Raw genomic sequence first — 23,587 nt, forward strand, 5'->3', positions numbered from 1 at the left:
CTATGGTATCTTTATAGAATTTTTCTTTCTCTGTTTCTTTCTCTCTCTGTTCTTTCTCTCTAATCTTTTTTTGTCTCTCTCTGTTCTTTCTCTCTCTGTTCTCTTTCTTTCTTTCTCTGTTCTTTCTCTCTCTGTCTGTTCTCTCTTTCCTTCTCTCTCTATGTTCTTTCTTTCCCCTCTTTCTTTCTCTCTGTTCTTTCCCCTCTTTCTTTTTCTCTCTACCTCTCTGTTCTTTCTTTCCCCTCCTTTTTTTCTGTCGACTTTTTCTCTCTGTTTCTCTCTCCGTTCTTTCTTTCCCCTCTTTTTTCTCTCTCCCTCTCTGTTCTTTTTTCCCCTCTTTCTTTCTTTCTTTCTTTCTCTCTCTGTTCTTTTTTTCTGTCCACTCTTTCTTTCTTTGTTCTTTCTCTCTGTTCTTTCTTTCTGTTCTTTCTTTCCCCTCTTTCCCCTCTTTCTTTCTCTATCTGTTCTTTCTTTCTTTACCCTCTTTCTTTCTCTTTCTCTCTCTGTTCTTCCTTTCTTTCTCTCTGTTCTTTATTTTCTTTTTCTCTCTTTTTTTTTTTTCTTTTTCTTTCTTTCTCTGTTCGTTCTTTCTATGTTCTTTCTTTCTCTCTCTCTCTGTATCTTTCTCTCTCTGTTCTTCCTTCCATTCTTTCTCTCTTTCTCTGTTCTTTATTTCCCCTCTTTCTTTGTTCTCTCTCTGTTCTTTCTCTCTCTTCTTTCTTTCATGCGTACACTACTAATCAGTAGCCTCTTTCACATGAACGTGTTTTGCCACAGAGCGAGTGTCCTTGTGGATCACATGCGTGTCCGTGTGATCCACACGGAGACAAGTCCATTTTTGGCCGTCACCACGGATGTCACACGGCATGAGTTGTGGTATGTGTTAAGGGGGGGACCACTGAGACTTTTTCGCCCAGGGCCCTCAAAGACCTGGAGCCGGCCCTGGCGCAGGCACACCCAGTTACTATGCCAACAAATACGAACTTTACATGACCCCAGCAGGACACAGTTTCTGCCAGATAATATCAGCTCTTAAAGCAAAACCCAAAGCACAAATGAAAATCTAGCTTCATTACATGACGCATGTCCCTGAAAGATAATGTGCGCCAAAGTGGATTTAGAAGCCCAGTGCGCCAAACTGGCTCTTAAAGGGCCGACACGCCTAAGTGATTGTTAAAGGGCCGGCGCACCGAAAAAAGTCTTAAAGGGCCGACACGCCAAATCGGAGGCTGAGCCGCCCCGGCCTCCAAATCGGAGCCTGAGCCGCCCCGGCCTCCAAATCGGAGGCTGAGCCGCCCCACCCACCAAATCGGAGGCCGAGCCGCCCCGCCCACCAAATCGGAGGCTGAGCCGCCCCGCCCACCAAATCGGAGGCTGAGCCGCACCGGCCTCCAAATCGGAGGCTGAGCCACACCGGCCTCCAAATCGGAGGCTGAGCTACACCGACCTCCAAATCGGAGGCTGAGCCACACCGGCCTCCAAATCGGAGGCTGAGCCACACCGGCCTCCAAATCGGAGGCTGAGCCACACCGGCCTCCAAATCGGAGGCTGAGCCACACCGGCCTCCAAATCGGAGGCTGAGCCACACCGGCCTCCAAATCGGAGGCTGAGCCACACCGGCCTCCAAATCGGAGGCTGAGCCACACCGGCCTCCAAATCGGAGGCTGAGCCACACCGGCCTCCAAATCGGAGGCTGAGCCACACCGGCCTCCAAATCGGAGGCTGAGCGACCCCAGTCTCCAAACTTACCCAGAGTGACCCCACCCACCAAATCAAACCCAGAGTGGTCCCGCCCACCAAATTGGACCCAGAGTGGTCCCGCCCACCAAATTGGACCCAGAGTGGTCCCGCCCACCAAATTGGACCCAGAGTGGTCCCGCCCACCAAATTGGACCCAGAGTGGTCCCGCCCACCAAATTGGACCCAGAGTGGTCCCGCCCACCAAATTGGACCCAGAGTGGTCCCACCCACCAAATTGGACCCAGAGTGGTCCCGCCCACCAAATCGGACCCAGAGTGGTCCCGCCCACCAAATCATACCCTAAGGGGCCCCGCCCAACAAAACGGATCCAGAGTGGCACCACCCACAAAATCGGATCCAGAGTGGCCCCACCCACAAAATCGGACCCTGAGGTGCCCCACCCACAAAATCGGACCCTGAGGTGCCCCACCCACAAAATCGGACCCTGAGGGGATCCGGCCACAAAATCAGACCCTGAGGGGCCCCACCCACAAAATCGGACCCTGAGGGAATCCGGCCACAAAATCAGACCCTGAGGGGCCCCACCCACAAAATCGGACCCTGAGGGGCCCCACCCACAAAATCGGAGCCTGAGGGATCCCCGCCAACAATTCAAGCCCAGAGGAGCTCAGGCCAAGGAATCAGATCCTGAGGCGCCCCACCCACCAAATCAGACCCTGAGGCCAAAGTGGCCCCTGAGAGGCACTCACAGTTAAAACGGATCCTGAGTTGAAAGTCTTGCAGAGGCAGCACGCAAGTCTCTCTTAAAGGGGCAGCCCGGGCACCATTTCAAACCACTATATGTACTTCCTTCAGGAAATACACATCTAGTTATAGTGGTTTGAAAAAACCACTATATTGTAATCCGAACGCTGCTAACTTATTCTTCTTCTTCTTATTATTATTAAGTTGATTTCCGCAATTAATGCGGCCCGAACCGCTACACGCACAGACTCCGTTGAGGTGTCGTTTCGAAGCCAGCGTCCATGAGAGGTGTGCTAAGTATTTTTCGTGTCGATCGGATTTGTAGTTTTTGCGCAATTTGCGTTTGAAAATTTTTTTTCCCGTCATTGGAATGCACTGTGTCAATGCTTTTCAATGGGAAGCTTAAAACGTGCCCTGAGGCGATTGAAATGGCAGTTGAGCTCATTGATATGCGCAGGCAGACCCAGTTACTATGCCAACGCCTACGAACGTCACATGACATCTCCAGAACAGAGCTTTTGCCACATAATATCAGCTCTTAAAGCTAAACCCACGGCACAAATGCAAATCTAGCTTCATCACATGACGCATGCCCCTGAGAGAGAATGTGTGCGCCAAAGTGGATTTAGAAGCCCAGTGAGCCACCCTGGCTCTTAAAGGGCCGACGCGCCAAAGTGATTCTTAAAGAGCCGGCGCACCAAAATGAGTCTTAAAGGGCCGGCGTGCCAAATCGAAAGCTGAGTGACCCAAGGCTCCAAATCGGAGGCTGATAGACCCTGGCCTACAAAAAGGAGGCTGAGCAACCCTGGCATCCAAATCGGACCCAGAGTGGCCCCGCCCACGAAATCGGACCCAGAGTGGCCTCGCCCACCAAATCAGACCCAGAGTGGCCCCGCCCACCAAATTGGACCCTGAGGAGCCCCACCCACAAAATCGGACCGTGAAGGCCCCACCCACAAAATCGGACCCTGAGGGGCCCCACCCACAAAATCGGACCCTGAGGGGCCCCGGCCACAAAATCGGACCCTGAGAGACCCCGGCCACAAAATCGAACCCAGAGGGGCCCCACCCACAAAATTGGACCCTGAGCGCCCCCAACCACAAAATCGGACCCTGAGGGGCCCCAACCCCAAAATCGGACCCTGAGGGGCCCCGGCCACAAAATCGGACCCTCAGGGGCCCCGCCCTCAAAATCGGACCCTGAGCTGCCCCTCCCTCAAAAATCGGACCCTGAGAGGCCCCGCCCACCAAATCAGACCCTGAGGGGCTCCGCCAACCAAATCGGACTCTAAAGGGCCCCACCCACAAAATCAGACCCTGAGGGCCCCCAACCACAAAATAGGACCCTAAGGGGCCCCACCCTCAAAATCGGACCCTGAGTAGACCCGGCCACAAAATCGGACCCTGAGGGGCCCCACCCACAAAATCGGACCCTGAGGGGTCCCAACCACAAAATCAAACCCTGAGGGGCCCCACCCTCAAAATCGGATCCTGAGGGGCCCAACCAACAAAATCGGACCCTGAGGGGCCCCGGCCACAAAATTGGAACCTGAGGGGCCCCGGCCACAAAATCGGACCCTGAGGGGTCCCAACCACGAAATCAGACCCTGAGGGGCCCCGGACTCAAAATCGGACCGTGAGGGCCCCCAACCACAAAATCGGACCCTGAGGGGCCCCAACCACAAAATCGGACCCTGAGAGACCCCGGCCACAAAATCGGACCCTGAGGGGCCCCGGCCACAAAATCGGACCTTGAGAGGCCCCGGCCACAAAATCGGACCCTGAGGGGCCCCGGCCACAAAATCGGACCCTGCGGGGTGCCGGCCACAAAATCAGACCCTGAGGGGTCCCAACCACAAAATCAGACCCTGAGGGGCCCCAGTCACAAAATCAGACCCTGAGCGACCCCAACCACAAAATCGGACCCTGAGGGGCCCCGGCCACAAAATCGGACACTGAGGGGCCCCAACCACAAAATCGGACCCTGAGGGGCCCCAGCCACGAAATCAGACCCTGAGGGGCGCCGGCCACAAAATCGGACCCTGAGGGCCCCCAACCACAAAATCAGACCCTGAGGGGCCCCGCCACAAAATCGGACCCTGAGGGCCCCCAACCACAAAACTGGACTCTGAGGGGCCCCAACCACAAAATCGGACCCTGAGGGGCCCCAACCACAAAATCGGACCCTGAGGGGCCCCGGCCACAATATCGGACCCTGAGAGACCCTTGCCACAAAATCGAACCCAGAGGGGCCCCACCCACAAAATTGGACCCTGAGTGGCCCCGCCCACCAAATCGGACCCTGAGGGTCCCCGCCCACAAAATCGGACCCTGAGGGGCCCCGCCCTCAAAATCGGACCCTGAGGGGCCCCACCCACAAAATCGGACCCTGAGGGGCCCCACCCTCAAAATCGGACCCTGAGGGGTCCAACCAAGAAAATCGCCACAAAATCGGACCATGAGGGGCCCCGGCCACAAAATCGGAGCCTGAGGGGCCCCGGCCACAAAATCGGACCCTGAGGGGTCCTGGCCACAAAATCAGGCCCTGAGGGGCCCCACCCACAAAATCAGACCCTGAGGGGCCCCGGCCATAAAATCGTACCCTGAGGGGCCCCGGCCATAAAATCGTACCCTGAGGGGCCCCGGCCACAAAATCGTACCCTGAGGGGCCCCACCCACAAAATCAGACCATGAGGGGCCCCACCCACAAAATCGGACCCTGAGGGGCCCCACCCATAAAATCGGACCCTGAGGGGACCCACCCACAAAATCGGACCCTGAGGGTCCACACCCACAAAATCGGACCCTGAGAGGCCACACCCACAAAATCAGACCCTGAGGGGCCCCACCCACAAAATTGGACCCTGAGGAATCCCGGCCACTAATTCAAATCCTGAGGAGCCCAGGCCACTGAATCGGATCCTGAGGGGCCCCACCCACCAAATCAGACCCTGAGGCCAAAGTGGCCCCTGAGAGGCACCCACATTTAAAACGGATACTGAGTTGAAAGTCTTGCAGGGGCAGCAGCCAAGTCTCTCTTAAAGGGGCAGCCCAGGCACCATTTCAAACCACTATCTGTACTTCCTTCAGGAAATACACATCTAGTATTAATGTTGTAATCCGAACGCTGCTAATTTATTCTTATTATTCAGTTGATTTCCGCAATTAATGCGGCCCGTACAGCTACACGCACAGACTCCGTTGAGGTGTCGTTTCGGAGCCAGCATACACGAGAGGTGTGCTATGCATTTTTCTTGTCGATCGGATTTGTATTTTTTGCGCAATTTGCATTTGAAAATTTTTTTTCCTGTCATTGGAATGCACTGTCTCATTGGATTTGAATGGGAAACTTAAAACGTGCCCTGAGGCGATTGAAATGGCAGTAAAGCTCATTGATATGCGCAGGCACACCCAGTTACTATGCCAACGCCTACGAACGTCACATGACGCCCCCAGGACAGAGATTCTGCCACATAATATCAGCTCTTAAAGCGAAACCCACAGCACAAATGCAAATCTAGCTTTATCACATGACGCATGCCCCTGAGAGAGAATGTGCGCCAAAGTGCGCCCCCGCCCACCAAATCGGACCCTGAGCGACCCCGCCCACCAAATCGATTTCTGAAAGGCCCCACCCACAAAATCGGACCCTGAGGGGCCCCACCCACAAAATCGGACACTGAGGGGCCCCAACCACAAAATCGAACCCAGAGTGGCCCAGCCCACCAAATCGGACTCTGAGGGGCCCCACCCACAAAATCGAACCCTGAGGGTCCCCACCCACAAAATCTGACCAAGAGGGGCCCCGGCCACAAAATCGTTCCCTGAGGGGCCCCGGCCACAAAATCAGACCCTGATGGGCCCTACCCACAAAATGGGACCCTGAGGGGCTCCGCCCACCAAATCAGACCCAGAATGGCCCCTGCCCAGCAAATCGGACCCTGAGGGGCCCCACCCACCAAATCAGACCCTGAGGGGCCCCGCCCACCAAATCGGACCCTGAAAGGGCCTGCTCACCAAATTGAACTCTGAGAGGCCCCGCTCACCAAATCGGACCCTGAGGGGCCCCGCCCACCAAATCAGATTCTGAGTGGCCCTGCCCACCAAATTGGACCCTGAGGGGCCCCGCCCACTGAATCGGACCCTGAGTGGCCCCGCCCACCAAATCGGACCCTGAGGGACCCCGCCCACCAAATTGGATTCTGAAGGGCCTCAACCAGAATATCGGACCCCGAGGGGTCCCGGACACAAAATCAGGCCATGAGGGGCCCCACCCACAAAATCAGACCCTGAGGGGCCCCAACCACAAATTCGGACCCTGAGGAGCCCCACCCACCAAATAGGACCCTAAAGGGCCCCGCCCACCTAATCGGACCCTGAGGGACCCCGCCCACCAAAACGGATTCTGAAGGGCCCCAACCACCAAATCAGACCCTGAGGGGCCCCACCACCCAAATCAGACCGTGAGGGGCTCCGGCCACCAAATCGGACCCTGAGGGGCCCCACCCACCAAATCGGACCCTGAGGGGCCCCGGCCACAAAATCGGACCCTAAGGGGCCACACCCACAAAATCGGGCCCTGAGGGGCCCCACCCACAAAATCGGACCCTGAGGTCAAAGTGGCCCCTGAGAGGCACCCACATTTAAAATGGATCCTGAGTTGAAAGTCTTGCAGGGGCAGCAGGCAAGTCTCTCTTAAGGGGCAGCCCGGGCACCATTTCAAACCACTATCTGTACTTCCTTCAGGAAATACACATCTAGTATTACAATTATAATGCGCCAATCACAAGTTATTCAGTTGATTTCCGCAATTAATGCGGCCCGAACCGCTACACGCACAGACTCCGTTGAGGTGTCGTTTTGAAGCCAGCGTCCACGAGAGGTGTGCTAAGTATTTTTTGTGTCGATCGGATTTGTAGTTTTTGCGCAATTTGCATTTCAAATTGTTTTTTCCCGTCAATGGAATGCACTGTCTCCAATGCTTTTCAATGGGAAATGGCAAAACGTGCCCTGTGGTGATAAAAATGGCAGTAAAGCTCATTGATATGCGCAGGCACACCCAGTTACTATGCCAACGCCTACGAACGTCACATGACTCCCCCAGGACAGAGCTTCTGCCACATAATATCAGCTCTTAAAGCGAAACCCACAGCACAAATGCAAATCTACCTTCATCACATGACACATGCCCCTGAGAGAGAATGTGCGCCAAAGTGCGCCCCCGCCCACCAAATCGGACCCTGAGTTGCCCCGCCCACCAAATCGGACACTGAGAGATCCCACCCACCAAATCAGACCCTGAGGGGCCCCGCTCACCAAATCGGACCCTGAGGGGCCCTTCTCACCAAATTGAGCTCTGAGGGGCCCCGCTCACCAAATCGGACCCTGAGGGGCCCCGCCCACCAAATCAGATCCTGAAGGGCACCTCCCACCAAATCGAACCCTGAGGGGCTCTGCCCACCAAATCGGACCCTGAGGGGCTCTGCCCACCAAATCAGACCCTGAGGGGCCCCGCCCACCAAATCAGACCCTGAGGGGCCCCGCCCACCAAATCAAACCCTGAGGGGCCCCGCCCACCAAATCGGACCCTGAGGGATCCTGCCCACCAAATCGGACCCTGTGGAGCCCCACCCACCAAATCGGACCCTGAGGGGCCCCGCCCGCCAAATCAGACCCTGAGGGGCCCCGCCCACCAACTTGGACCCTGAGGGGCCCCCACCAAATTGGACCCAGAGTGGCCCTGCCCACCAAATCAGACCCAGATGGCCCCACCCACCAAATTAGACTCTGAGGGGCCCCGGCCACCAAATTAGACCCTGAGGGGCCCCATCCACAAAATTGGACCCTGAGGGGCCACGGCCACCAAATCGGACCCTGAGGGGCCCCAACCACAAAATTGGACCCTGAGGGGCCACGGCCACCAAATCGGACCCTGCTGGGCCCTCCCACCACTTCGGACCCTGAGAGGCCCCACCCACCAAATCGGACCCTGAGGGGCCCCACCCACCAAATCGGACCCTGAGAGGCCCCACCCACAAAATCAGACCCTGAGGGGCCCCAGCCACAAAATCGGACCCTGAGGGGCCCCACCCACAAAATTGGACCCTGAGGGGTTCCGGCCACAAAAATCGGATGTTGAGGGGCCCCGGCCACAAAATCGGACCCTGAGGGGCCCCAACCACCAAATCGGACCCTGAGGGGCCCCAGCCACAAAATCAGACCCTGAGGGGCCCCACCCACCAAATCCGACCCTGAGGGGCCCCGGCCACCAAATCGGACCCTGAGGGGCCCCGGCCACCAAATCGGACCCTGAGGGGCCCCGGCCACAAAATCGGACCCTGAGGGGCCCCACCCACAAAATCAGGCCCTGATGGGCCCCACCCACAAAATCAGACCCTGAGGCCAAAGTGGCCGCTGAGAGGCACCCACAGTTAAAACGAATCCTGAGTTGAAAGTCTTGCAGGGGCAGCAGGCAAGTCTCTCTTAAAGGGGCAGCCCGGGCACCATTTCAAACCACTATCTGTACTTCCTTCAGGAAATACACATCTAGTATTAATGTTGTAATCCGAACGCTGCTAACTTTTTCTTTTTTTTCAGTTGAATTCCGCAATTAATGCGGCCCAAACCGCTACACGCACAGACTTCGTTGAGGTGTCGTTTCGAAGCCAGCGTCCACGAGAGGTGTGCTAAGTATTTTTCGTGTCGATCGGATTTGTAGTTTTTGCGCAATTTGCGTTTGAAAATTTTTTTTCCTCTCATTGGAATGCATGTCTCAATGCTTTTCAATGGGCAACTTAAAATGTGCCCTGAGGCAATTCAAATGGCAGTAAAGCTCATTGATATGCGCAGGCACACCCATTTACTATGTCAATGCCTACGAACGTCACATGACGCCCCCAGGACAGAGCTTCTGGCACATAATATCAGCTCTTAAAGCGAAACCCACAGCACAAATGCAAATCTAGCTTCATCACATGACACATGCCCCTGAGAGAGAATGTGCGCCAAAGTGGATTTAGTAGAAGCCCAGTGAGCCAAATTAGCTCTTAAAGGGCTGACGCGCCAAAGTGATTGTTAAAGGGCTCCGCTCACCAAATCAGACCCAGAGTGGCCCCGCCCAGCAAATCGGACCCAGAGTAGCCTCGTCCACCAAATCGAACCCTGAGAGGCCCCGCCCACCAAATCGGCCCCAAGTGGCCCCGCCCACCAAATCGGCCCCGAGTGGTCCCGCCCACCAAATTGGACACAGAGGGGCTCCGCCCACAATATCAGACCCTAAGGGGCCCCACCCACAAAATCGGACCGAGGGGCCCCGGCCACAAAATCAGACCCTGAGGGGCCCCAACAAAATCAGACCCTGAGGGGCCCCGGCCACAAAATCGGACCCTGAGGGGCCCCGGCCACAAAATCGGACCCTGAGGGGCCCCGGCCACAAAATCGGACCCTGAGGGGCCCCGGCCACAAAATCGGACCCTGAGGGGTCCCAACCACAAAATCGGACCCTGAGGGGCCCAACCCACAAAATCGGACCCTGAGGGGCCCCGGCCAGAAATTCAGACCCTGAGGGGCCCCGCCTACCAAATCAGACAAAGAGTGGCCCCACCTACAAAATCGGAACCTGAGGGGCCCCAACCACAAAATCGGACCCTGAGGAGCCCCGGCCACAAAATCGGGCCCTGAAAGGCCCCACCCACAAAATTGGACCCTGAGGGGCCCCGGCCACAAAATCGGACCCTGAGGGTCCCCACCCACAAAATCGGACCCTGAGGGGATCCGGCCACAGAATCAGACCCTGAGGGGCCCCGGCCACAGAATCGGACCGAGGGGCCCCACTCAAAAAATTGGACCCTGAGGGGCCCACCCACAAAATCGGACCCAGAGGGGCCACACCTGCAAAATCAGACCCTGACAGGCCACACCCACAAAATCGGACCCTGAGGGGCCACACCCACAAAATAGGAGCCTGAGGGATCCCAGCCAACAATTCAAGCCCTGAGGAGCCCAGGCCAAGGAATCAGATCCTTAGGGGCCCCACCCACCAAATCAGACCCTGAGACCAAAGTGGCCCCTGAGAGGCACATACAGTTAAAACGGATCCTGAGTTGAAAGTCTTGCAGGGACAGCAGGCAAGTCTCTCTTAAAGGGGCAGCCCGGGCACCATTTCAAACCACTATCTGTACTTCCTTCAGGAAATACACATCTAGTATTAATGTTGTAATCCGAACGCTGCTAACTTATTCTTATTTTTCAGTTGATTTCCGCAATTAATGCGGCCCGAACCGCTACACGCACAGACTCCGTTGAGGTATCGTTTCAAAGCCAGCGTCCACGAGAGGTGTGCTAAGTATTTTTCGTGTCGATCGGATTTGTAGTTTTTGCGCAATTTGCGTTTGAAAATTGTTTTTCCTGTCATTGGAATGCACTGTCTCAATGCATTTGAATGGGAAACTTAAAACGTGCCCTGAGGCGATTGAAATGGCAGTAAAGCTCATTGATATGCACAGGCACACCCAGTTACTATGCCAATGCCTACGAACGTCACATGACGGCTCCAGGACAGAGCTTCTGCCACATAATATCAGCTCTTAAAGCGAAACCCACAGCACAAATGCAAATCTAGCATGCCCCTGAGAGAGAATGTGTGCCAAAGTGCGCCCCCGCCCACTGAATCGGACCCTGAGCGGCCCCGCCCACCAAATCGGACCCTGAGCGGCCCCAACAACAAAATCGGACCCTGAGGGGCCCCACCCACAAAATCGAACCCAGAGTGGCCCAGCCCACCATCTCGGACCCTGAGGGGCCCCAACCACAAAATCGAACCCAGAGTGGCCCAGCCCACCATATCGGACCCTGAGGGGCCCCACCCGCAAAATCGGACCAAGAGGGTCCCCGGCCACAAAATCGTTCCCTGAGGGGCCCCGGCCACAAAATCAGACCCTGAGGGGCCCCACCCACAAAATCGGACCATGAGGGGCCCCGCCCACCAAATCAGACCCAGAATGGCCCCTGCCCAGCAAATCGGACCCTGAGGGGCCCCACCCACTAAATCGGACCCTGAGGGGCACCGCTCACCAAATTGGACCCTGAGGGGCCCCGCTCACCAAATTGAACTCTGAGAGGCCCCACTCACCAAATCAGACCGAGGGGCCCCGCCCACCAAATTGGACCCTGAGGGGCCCCGCCCACCAAATTGGACCCTGATGGGCCCCGCCCGCCAAAATGGTCCCTGAGGCGCCCCGCCCACCAAATCGAACCCTGAGGGGCCCCACCCACAAAATCGGACCCTGAGGGGCCCCGCCCACCAAATCAGACCCAGAATGGCCCCCCGTCCACCAAATCGGACCCTGAGGGGCCCCGGACACAAACAAATCGGACCCTTAGGGGCCCCACCCACCAAATCGGACCCTGAGGGGCCCCGCCCACCAAATCGGACCCTGAAGGGCACCGACAACCAAATCGGATTCTGAAGGGACCCAACCGCCAAATCGGATTCTGAAGGGCCCCGCCCACCAAATCGGACCCTGATGGGCCCCGCCCACCAAATCGGACCCTGAGGGGCCCCGCCAACCAAATCGGATCCTGAGGGACCCTGCCCACAAAATGAGACCCTGAGGGGCCCCAACCACAAATTCGGACCCTGAGGAGCCCCACCCACCAAATCGGACCCTGAGGGGCCCCGCCCACCAAATCGGACCCTGAGGGGCCCCGCCTACCAACAAAATCGGACCCTGAGGGGCACCGGCCACAAAATCAGACCCTGAGGGGCCCCACCCACCAAATCGGACCCTGAGGGGCCCCACCCACAAAATCGGACCCTGAGCGGCCCCAAGCACAAAATCGGACCCTGAGGAGTTCCGGCCACAAAATCGGACCCTGAGGGGCCCCGGCCACCAAATCGGACCCTGAGTGGCCCCACCCTCAAAATCGGACCCTGAGGGGCCCCGGCCACAAAATCGGACCCTGAGGGGCCTCACCCACCAAATCAGACCCTGAGGGGCCCCGGCCACCAAATCGGACCCTGAGGGGCCCCACCCACCAAATCGGACCCTGAGGGGCCCCAGCCACAAAATCGGAACCCTGAAGGGCCCCACCCACAAAATCGGGCTCTAAGGGGCCCCACCCACAAAATCGGACCCTGAGGTCAAAGTGGCCCCTGAGAGGCACCCACAGTTAAAACTGATCCTGAGTTGAAAGTCTTGCAGGGGCAGCAGGCAAGTCTCTCTTAAAGGGGCAGCCCAGGCACCATTTCAAACCACTATCTGTACTTCCTTCAGGAAATACACATCTAGTTTTATTTGATAGCCCAAGACTCCCATAGCCACAAAATGAGTGTGTGTTTCTGCAGCATTTGATACAGAATTATATCCTAGCATCGTATTTACTGGGTACAACGATTCCCACTTTATATCCTATCAGTAAGAGTGTGATTTTGTAAGAGACTTATAATACCCCACTCTCATTGTACGGGCATATTATGTATATGGCCGTGTTACATCAGTCAGTATAAAGCGGATGTTTTATACGCTTGTAAAAAAGAAGCAAAGACGCAATATTGTAAAAGTTTAAAAGATTTTATTGTAATAAATAAATACATCTCAAAAACATTTCAATAATATAAAAATTTGTACAGAATAATATAAAAAGTATCATTAAATACAGCTCAAATACATTTCAATAATTTAAAACCATGTACAGAATGATATAAAAAGCATCACAAGTACAATTTACATACAGCATCACACTTCTTACAAAATAAATATTTAACCAGTACATCATCTACATCGTGAGCCACATGGATTCTAGTATCGGTAGAGACCATTTTTTAGGTAACAGAGTTCCTCGTGTGATACCTAATGATGGGGAGTGCAGAGAATGAATTGCACGGGGTGACGGAGATAGCTTCTGCGGCGTAGATACACACTTGCTGCTGGATATTTTTAATTACTCTAAAAGCTGTCTAGTAGTGGGATTACCCACAACTGTTGATGGGATATTTAGTTCGGCCATAGGCTGCATAAACAAATCCCAACCCCGAGGTAAATTCCGGCTGGTCATCACATGACTCTGCGTTGTACTACGTACCAAATCCAGTAAGTTAGACCTGGGTATTACAAATCCTTTGAAAATAAATTCGGCTTTATCATTCCAGGCCATCACATTTTTATTCTGTAGATTCCTGATTAGTAAAAATTCCACATTCCTTTTATATCTTTGGTTTATATGGCTTACAATTTCAGCGACGTCTTGATTTTTATCAGGGTCTATATTTGGCAATTGTTGATGATCAGGAGTGCAAACGAGGTTTAAAGTTGCTAATTCTCTCAAGCCATGCCTCGTATGTACCAAGTAGCGCTGCAGCATGGAGGTATACATTTTAATTTTCACATTGTGGTGATGTCACGACGTTGTAAAACGGCACTAATTTCATCATCAAGGCGGCGAATAACAGTTTTGCATATGTTATCGGTAGTTGGTGGGCTTAGTTTGACCAGCTCATGTTTGGGGACTTGATACATTTTCTCTGTATGCTCCATTATTTGCCTGTGAGCAGACTCGCTATTATGGGTATTGCAAAACCTAAAAGAGGGCCGATAAACCCGCCGGTCTGCTTTAGTAGCAGTTTCTTTTTCTTTATGGACTGCGTTCTATCACTCAGGGCTCTTATAGCTTTACTCCAGTTCTTTAGTATGCCTTTTTGGCGCTCTTTCAGCGGAATCCGGCCTTTTAAGATGTTTAAAGTATACTAAATACAGTAGATCTCATACGAATATCGTAGGGTATCAAACTGTATTAAATAGATATGATGCGAATATCGTAGTGTATCAAACTGTATTAAATAGATATGATATGAATATCGTAGTATATCAAAGTGTATTAAATAGACATGATACGAATATCATAGTGTATCAAAGTGTATTAAATAGATATCATATGAATATCGTAGTGTATCAAAGTGTATTAAATAGATATCATACAAATATCGTAGTGTATTAAACTGTATTAAATAGATATTGTCAGGAACACCGCGCTGCACTTGCTCACTGAGCCACCTGTGCAAACCTGTGCCCAAAGATACCTGTGGAGCGGGGCAGCAGTGGTGACGATGCGTGCTCCAGGCTCACAGGACCTGTGTCACTGAAGGTAGACAGCAGTGAAGGACCTACGATCATGTGACTGGAGGGGGCGGGGCTTGGCATCCTGCTGCTCGAGATAAGTGCAGGATTCTTCTACAGGGATCCTCGAATCAGACAAACGGGGGTCATACAGAGAGAGGGCAGCGCGGTACCAGAGGGACAAGCAGAGAGTAGTCAGAACGTAAGCAATTAGTCAGAAACCAGAGAAACAGATAAACAGTACAAAATCAAGAGACAAACTCACAACAGGGGACAGAACCGGGTCAGAACCATATAAGCAAGCTAGAAGACAATCAGAAGGCACAGGCACACAGGGGTCACCACACTCGGCCAAAGGCAAAAGTATAACTGACAGGGATTGGAGTCTCCCAGGGCTATAAGAAGCCCTCCTTGAGCCAAAGAGAGACTACAATAATTAACCCCCGGCGTGCAGGTCAAGCCTGCACTGAGCCCAAGACATTAACCCCTGACGTGCAGGTCAAAACCTGCACTGGGATCATGACAGATATCATACAAATATTGTAGTGTATCAAACTGTATTAAATAGACATGATCCGAATATCATAGTGTATCAAACTGTATTAAATAGATCTCATACGGATATCATAGTGTATCAAAGTGTATTAAATAGACATCATACGAATATCGTAGTGTATCAAAGTGTATTAAATAGACATCATATGAATATCGCAGTGTATCAAAGTGTATTAAATAGATATCACACGAATATCGCAGTGTATCAAAGTGTATTAAATAGACATCATATGAATATCGTAGTGTATCAAAGTGTATTAAATAGATATCACACGAATATCGCAGTGTATTAAACTGTATTAAATAGATATCATACGAATATCGTAGTGTATCAAAGTGTATTAAATAGATCTCATATGGATATCACAGTGTATCAAAGTGTATTAAATAGACATCATACGAATATCGTAGTGTATCAAACTGTATTGAATAGATATGATACGAATATCGTAGTGTATCAAAGTGTATTAAACAGCTTAGTGACACAATTCCCACTAGTCAAAGTGAAACAAAGTGAAATATCTTTTATAAGCCAATTGATACGTTAATCAGGATTGTTTCATTGTAGCTATTATTTATATAGGACCTTTTATTTATAGTCCAAACAATATTTATTCTCTTTTATAGAGCTTGTGATACACCTATTATTTATATAGGAGTTATTATTTATAGTTCCAATAATATGTATTCCCTTTCATTGACAATTTGATACAATAAACAGTAGTGATTTTTGTAAAACAATGAACGAGAGACACCTTTTTCAGATAAAAGTTATAATGTTTATTGAGCAAAATCAATTACATTTTATAAAGACTCATGAATCCCAGCTTCCACCTGGTGATAGAGCTTAATGGCATTAGTTCGGCTCCCATAAACCGCATCATGGTGGGCTAAGGGAACGCAGGATTCCATTTGATGAAGAAACGTTTGAAGGTTTGAATCATTTTCAAACATTTTCACCCCACTCATGTAACACAGCACGCTTATTGTGTACATTTGGCGCTGTAAGTAACGCTTTCTAGCTAAAAAGGCATAATATAATTGACCGTAGGTATTGTTTGTGACCTTATTTGTGTCATTTTCATTATAACACCCCGGGCGCCCGTGGTAAAAACAACACTGAAATTCAAAAGGCGATGTGCCTGATGTTAACATAGGCATAACCATCTAAAAAATATTTCCCGACTTGTTTCCCACCCCCTCTCAAAGCATGTTGAATGTCAATGTTCTCTGTGTGGGCTACTGTTGTGAACTCATTTTCTGGTCTGCCTCTGGTTTCTGGTGAGGGAACTGTTTGTGCTGACAGAGGAGTTGTGAGTTCTCTTTCCGGGCTCCCTCTGGTGGTGGCAGGAGGTAATGAAGCTGATCTAATTAACCGAGACCTGCCACCTGATAATGAGGACGATGATTGGACATTTGGAGTCTCAGACTGGATTTAAGACAGCCGACTCCCTATTCCCATGCTGGTGATTTTTTCCTGCCTCCTGAGGTCTTGGTTTCCAGCTCAGTTCCTGTCTTCTCAAGCTAAGTTTTCTCTGCTAATGTTCACATTTGATTTGGTTTTGTCTATTCAGTTTTCGTGTGGTCAGCCAGCCCCGGCTGGGGCTGTGCTGAATTTTCACTCTTAGGTTACTGTATGTGCCAGTTTGCTTTTTGTCCCTTATTAGATTGGTCTCTTTTTGCTCTGTTCTAGGAATATGCCAGAGTGCTGATATAGTGGGTGAAGTCTAGTGACTTCAGGGTTTTTTTTGATATCAGAAGTGTTGGACATTTTTTGCAGGGCTTTTTGGCATGATTGCAGACAGTATCTTTCCTTTCCTGTCCTTTCTAGTTAGTGTGGGCCACATTGTTTGCTCAGCCTATTTTCCTACCTGTGTTTATACTTTCATCTTGTTTCACCGTCAATACATGTGTGGGGGCTGTCTATTCCTTTGGGGTCTGCTCTGGGGCAGTTTAGATTTCCCCTTTTCTTGCTTTAGGCTTATTTAGTCCTCCGGCTGTGATGAGGCATCTAGAATCATCGTAGGTATGCTCCACAGCTGCTGTTAGTTGTGTGGTTAGGATCAGGGGTCTGCAATCCGCGAAGTTACCAACCTCTCTGTTTTTCTGTGACTTAGCTTGGTTTTGTTTTCGTCCTCGGTGACCCAATCATAACAGGCTACATACATGAGCCATTGTATAGCTGTTGCGATGATTCTACCCAGTAATGCCTGAATACTGTCATGAACAATGCTCGCGGCCTCTACAAATGATTGTACAAAATTTTATTTAAGATGCAATCCTAATATTCCTGCAATCAATACAATAGCTTGCTTACAACCTCACAATTAGGTAGATGTTATACCGAGTATAATGTACAGAGTATTGTCTCATTCTGCTTAAGTCAGTGTTTTGTATATTAATGATATATTTCTGTAAGTAGTTGACACACTGGCGCTTGTCCACTCGAAGAAAGAAAATATTCCCAGATGCAGCAGGTGATGAATCGGCTCAGTGCCGGTGCCTGATAAATAAAGGAATACACCGCGCTATACTGGGGGAAAAAAAAGGAAGAATCCGGTTGCCAGATACTCACTTAGTGGTGTGGGAAGAATCTCGCAGTCAAAGATGTTTTCTCAGAATCGTAGATGTTTCACACTGTCATAATGACCATGAATCCATATATAAAAAACTGCTGGATAAAGAGTAAAGAGTCAAATTAAATTAACCTGTTTTGCATAATTGTGAGTGGGTCACCCTCCCAGGGCTGTGGGGTACTCGGTACCGGGCCGGTCTCTCGGATGGGAATGTCACAGCAGCGGTGACCCGGTCCGTGGCCCTGGGCATCCAAGTAAAAGGGAGATTGAATGGTGAAATGTAGTTGAAATGAATAGTTTGTCACTCCACCTGTGGTGTTCGGCAAGAGAGGTGTTAAGCCGACGCTGCATGCAGATCCTCTGGGACTGATGGTATGGCACAGCAAAGATGGTATAGCTCCCCACAGGTGGAGCTGTAGTCCCAGGGCAGTGTAGATGTAAAGGCCAAGGGAAGGCGTAGGTGAGGCAATGTTGAGCACTGAGATGTAGCAGTGCCGGATGTGTTGGCGCAGGAATAAGTGGAGGACACCAGAGCATGCAGTTCCAAAGCTTTACTTACAGTCTGTTGTACAAACAGGTGCCTGCCTCTGTGCCGTGTCCTCCGGGTCAGGGACTCAGTCAACCTCCAGGCCAGATGGAATACTCCTTTCCAACACTCCGTCCACATGTGCCTTTCTGAACGTCTCCTCTTATAGCGCTTTTAGATGAAGTACTCCAAGTACTGAGTTACACTGGAGTTCCTCCTGTCCAATGTTCCTATGAACTCTACTTGTACGGCAGACAGCTGTAGCCTGCTTCGGGGACTCCCTTCTACTAAGTCCCGGCTCTCTATCCGTATTGCTGTTGTGCCCCCAAGTCTTGTGTGGGAATAAAGTGGTCACTACTTCTATTCCTCTGGTGTCTGCTGCAGGACCATTTGTATCCATACAACCTCGGGGACCGGGCCCCGGCCTTGCGCCTAGAACTTCTAGGAAGGGTTCTCATCTAACCCACGTCCTCTGTTCTCTTTTACTCCTCAAGTTCCGCACTAATCCTCTCTTTCTATGGAGAATCAGGCTTTCAGTCTATGTTGCTCTCTCTCTTCCGTTCCCGTGCCAGCAGACCCAGGTCACTGGGATCTGCTGCAGCACTTCTATCCATCTATCCCTCTCTCCGGGGATCTTCTTCTCTCCAGCTCTCTAATCAACTGACCTCTACTCCTAAACTCTTCCCGCTTCTTGTAATGTAAACTAACTCCACCCACCTCCCAGCACGTTTCATGTTCCAAGCAGGGAGCCACCAATGGGTGCTTTGCTACACTACAAGGAGGGAGCCACCAAAGGTGCTTTGCTACACTACTTTGTGGTGTAGGGTGCAGGTGTTGGAGTGTGGTTGGGAGCCTCCACCTTACCTGGATAGTGGGATACCACACCTCTGTGGCGACTGAGCCTCAGGGGCGCCACATGAGCAATTCAACTGGGCCTGTAGCACTCACTTGAGTTTCTGTCCTTTTCCCGGTGGACAAATATGCACACTGTTTTCCATAGTAGGCTATTTAACATGGTCTTATATATAAAGACATTTTTTATTGATACCTTTTTTAATAAATTTAAAAAAAGATATTTTTATATCTTTTAAACAAAAGTTACAGTTACCAATATCTTCTGGATAAGGAAAAGTTTTTTATTCGTCCATTTTTATTTTTGCGTTTTTGACCTAATCATGGTATCAGGATATTTCAGAGTCTTGCACTCATCCAACTGTTATGAGGGCTTGTTAGCAATGTGAATTACAACTTTTTATAAAAGCCCAAATAGTTTTGTTTTTTTTTATACACAGACATGTTTTATTATTAAGATTCAAATAAAAGTTATATTTTATAGGCACACAAAAACTCCTGGATAAAGAATGGTTAATTTGTGTGTTCAGTCATGCTCCATAGCAATGGCCAACTGCAGAGTCCTATATTCATTCAGCTCACTAAGATTTACTACTGCTATAAAACACTAGTCATCACAAGTAAGTGCACTAGGTCCAGCACCTTGTTTAACCGCGAGCACACGCTGCTACTCACATTCATTTAATCCACAGTGCCTAAGCTTAAGTTGCTCCCTATCTGAAAACAACAACCTTGATCCAGTGTTTTTTCTATTCATTCTGCAGTAAGTGTAGCTTATATCTGCCATCAAAGCAGCCCTTATTTATATTCTCTTGTCATTGTTTTAACATTTACTATTACCATTTCCCTCTATCTTTATTGTAAACACCCCTAATCCTGTTGCTTCAGCATTGGTTGTATCGACCACAGCACTTTTTTTTTTTTCTGGACTGGACAGACAAACTAAGTGAGTGCTACAGGCCCAGTTGAATTCCTCATAATTATGCAAAACAGGTTAATTTAATTTGACTCTTTACTCTTTATCCAGCATTTTTTATATACGGATTTATGGTCATTATGACAGTGTGAAACATCTCTGATTCTGAGAAAACATCTTTGACTACGAGATTCTTCCCACACCACGAAGTGAGTATCCGGCAACCGGATTCTGCCTTTTTTTTTTTTCCCAGTATAGCGCGGTGTATTCCTTTATTTAATTATATATTTAATTCTTTCTTAATTAAGAAGAGTGTGCGGTTCCAGACTTCTCCTATGACAATATGTTCATTACTCAGAATTATGAAGCCTATGATTCCGTAACTGCGAAACCATCAAAGAATAATAACTCTGCTAACAACCAGTGAACGTCTAATTTTCATCAGCCTGTCACAGACAAGAAACCTATAAGTATATCAGTTGATTTAAACCTGTGTATCTAGACACGTAGCTAAATACATTTTCTCATACAGGTACTGAGTTGCTTCAAGCGGTCAGTATGTCGGAAAACAGGGATGCTGCTGAACCAAGTGAACATCAGGATTCAGATGTCGAGTTCATAGAAGCTGTCGATAAGCCTGTAATCCCCCGATACCCGATGCTCCTAAAAGATGCAGAAATTCGCTAAGCAGGGGCCTCAAGAATAGAAAAGGCAACGGATCTTTGAAATACGTACGTTTCTCTGTTTTTTTCTGTGTAGAAATCATTTCTGGGTTAACTAATAGTTATATTTTATTTTCAACTGCTAAACTAGTGGGCAGAAGACTTCAATTTGAAAAAGAGAATATTCCCATACCAGCGAGCTTGAACAATAAGATGACCGCTAATTCAGAAACTCCGGAAGTGGAATACCCGGTTCATACTTGTATGTATGTATATTTAGTCTGTTGTATAGTGTATTTATACAAACAATGTTACATTGATTTCATGGATAACTGGCGCGGCTAACTTTTCAAATATTACGCCGAATCAAAGATAACTGGGTCGTGTAGTGTTTCCTATATTAGGCAGAATTCGCGGTTAACAGCCGCTTGTATCTTTTCTTTTAGTTACGACGAATCTTCAACCTCGAGTTTTGCACCAGCGCCGTTGCAAATCTACGCAGAATCCCCCGCAAAGAGCTGATGCGACTATGAGAACAAATCCTCTTTCACCTGTGTTGTGGATCGAGAGGAAAGCGCCGTGACAGCCGTGCACCCCGAGAATCCGAAGAGTAAAAAGCGGAACAATATACGGATGTGCCAAACTGCACAATCTGCAGATAGTACACCTGCAGAATCGTCAAGCAATTTAGGCACTGCACTACCTCTAAAGAAACGCGCAGAATCACAACGCCATGTAAGTAAGAAGCAGAAAGTTGATGATCGATCAGTTTACACAGCAAAACCTGTGTGGGATAATGAGCACGTCAAAATGTTTCTTTCTATGTCAGCTCAGTACGCCCATACCAAACTTGGCCAGATCAAACTAAAATCTTTCTGCAATATGTATAAAAGACTGATAAATGCATGTCCAACACCTGACATTATCGCAGAACTACAGTGCCTTGCGAAGGTATTCGTCCCCCTGGAACTTTTCAACCTTTTCCCACATATCATGCTTCAAACATAAAGATACCAAATGTAAATTTTTTGTGAAGAATGAACAACAAGTGGCACACAATTGTGAAGTTGAACGAAATTTATTGGTTATTTTAAATTTTTGTGGAAATTCAAAAACTGAAATGTGGGGCGTGCAATATTATTCGGCCCCTTTAACTTAATACTTTGTTGCACCACCTTTAGCTGTGATTACAGCTGCAAGTCGCTTGGGGTATGTCTCTATCAGTTTTGTACATCGAGAGACTGAAATTCTTGCCCATTTTTCCTTGGCAAACAGCTCGAGCTCAGTAAGGTTGGATGGAGATTGCTTGTGAACAGCAGTTTTCAGCTCTTTCCACAGATTCTCGATTGGATTCAGGTCTGGACTTTGACTTGGCCATTCTAACACCTGGATACGTTTATTTGTGAACTATTCCATTGTAGATTTTGCTTTATGTTTGGGATCATTGTCTTGTTGGAAGGCAAATCTCCGTCCCAGTCTCTGGTCTTTTGCAGACTCCAACAGGTTTTCTTCAAGAATGGTCCTGTATTTGGCTCCATCCATCTTCCCATCAATTTTAACCATCTTCCCTGTCCCTGCTGAAGAAAAGCAGGCCCAAACCATGATGCTGCCACCACCATGTTTGACAGTGGGGATGGTGTGTTCAGGGTGATGAGCTGTATTGCCTTTACGCCAAACATCATTTGGCATTGTTGCCAAAAAGTTCAATTTAGGTTTCATCTGACCAGAGCACCTTCTTCCACATGTTTGGTGTGTCTCCCAGGTGGCTTGTTGCAAACAAAATTATGCAACTGTACAATCATACACCTGCGAATTTAAATAAATCTGTGTGACTAAGAATGGTTGGTTATGGGCTGAAAAAATTAACTAAAACATCAAAGGGTCCTCCTCAATTTCAACGCGCACATACATATCTATCATTTCAGATTTGTAAATTTGGAGAGTATGCTATCATTTCTAGAGGCCGCGAGCATTGTTCATGACAGTATTCAGGCATTACTGGGCAGAATCATCACACCAGCTATACAATGACTCATGTATGTAGCCTACACAGAGAACATTGACATTCAACATGCTTTGCGAGGGGGAAGGGAAACAAGTCAGGAAATATTTTTTTGATGGTTATGCCTATGTTAACATCAGGTACATCGACTTTTGAATTTCAGTGTTGTTTTAACCACGGGTGCCCTGGGTGATATAATGAAAATGACACAAATAAGGTCACAAACACTACCTCCGGCCAATTATATTATACTTTTTTAGCTAAAAAGCGTTACTTACAGCGCCGCATGTACACAATAAGCATGCTGTGGGTACATGAGTGGGGTGAAAATGTTTAAAAATGATTCTAACCTTCAAACATTTCTCCATCAAATGGAATCCTGCGTTCCCTTAGACCACCATGATGCGGTTTATGGGAGCCGAACTAATGGGGAGAATATATGGCATATGAATATATACAAGAATCAAAATTATACCACTATATGGACGCTTTGCTCAAATATTAGAATCATATAGCTTTAAGATACTTCTGATTCTCTAAGACTTATTTCTTTATTTCTTTATCCACCTAGTCTCATCGAAACTGGGCTAGGTTAGGCCAGAAACAATAATCAGTTGCATAATGATTATATAGAGATATAGGACATATGAGATCATATGAGATCAATATTAATTTGCTATTTGGGGTAAACAGTAATTTGGAAAAGAACCCATGAATGATGTAACACAATGAGACAGCTCGATTTCTGTTATAAAAACTGTACATCTCTGATTAAAGATAGGGAAGAATCAATTGACATGATATACCTTGTCCTGTGTATTCTTTTCTTCGTGCACGTATAATCTCAGCCAGAGATCCAATTCGGCCACAGACAATTAAGATGAGATGACGACACACACATTCTGTGTGCCATATCAATATCATTTGGCGTCCGAACGAG

The 23,587-nt window shown here is 49.2% G+C and overlaps 1 long non-coding RNA gene across 1 annotated transcript; it reads left to right on the forward strand.

Moving 5' to 3' along the window:
- Window positions 1–20,306: 20,306 nt before the first annotated feature.
- LOC141098160 (uncharacterized) lies at window positions 20,307–23,448 on the forward strand. Its single transcript, XR_012234165.1, has 3 exons — window positions 20,307–20,714; window positions 20,797–20,911; window positions 21,092–23,448. It is a non-coding gene; the product is annotated as an uncharacterized lncRNA (long non-coding RNA).
- Window positions 23,449–23,587: the final 139 nt, after the last annotated feature.

Source organism: Dendrobates tinctorius, unplaced genomic scaffold, assembly GCF_039654945.1.
Source record: "Dendrobates tinctorius isolate UK_male_01 unplaced genomic scaffold, ASM3965494v1 ptg000087l, whole genome shotgun sequence".
NCBI lineage: Eukaryota > Metazoa > Chordata > Amphibia > Anura > Dendrobatidae > Dendrobates > Dendrobates tinctorius.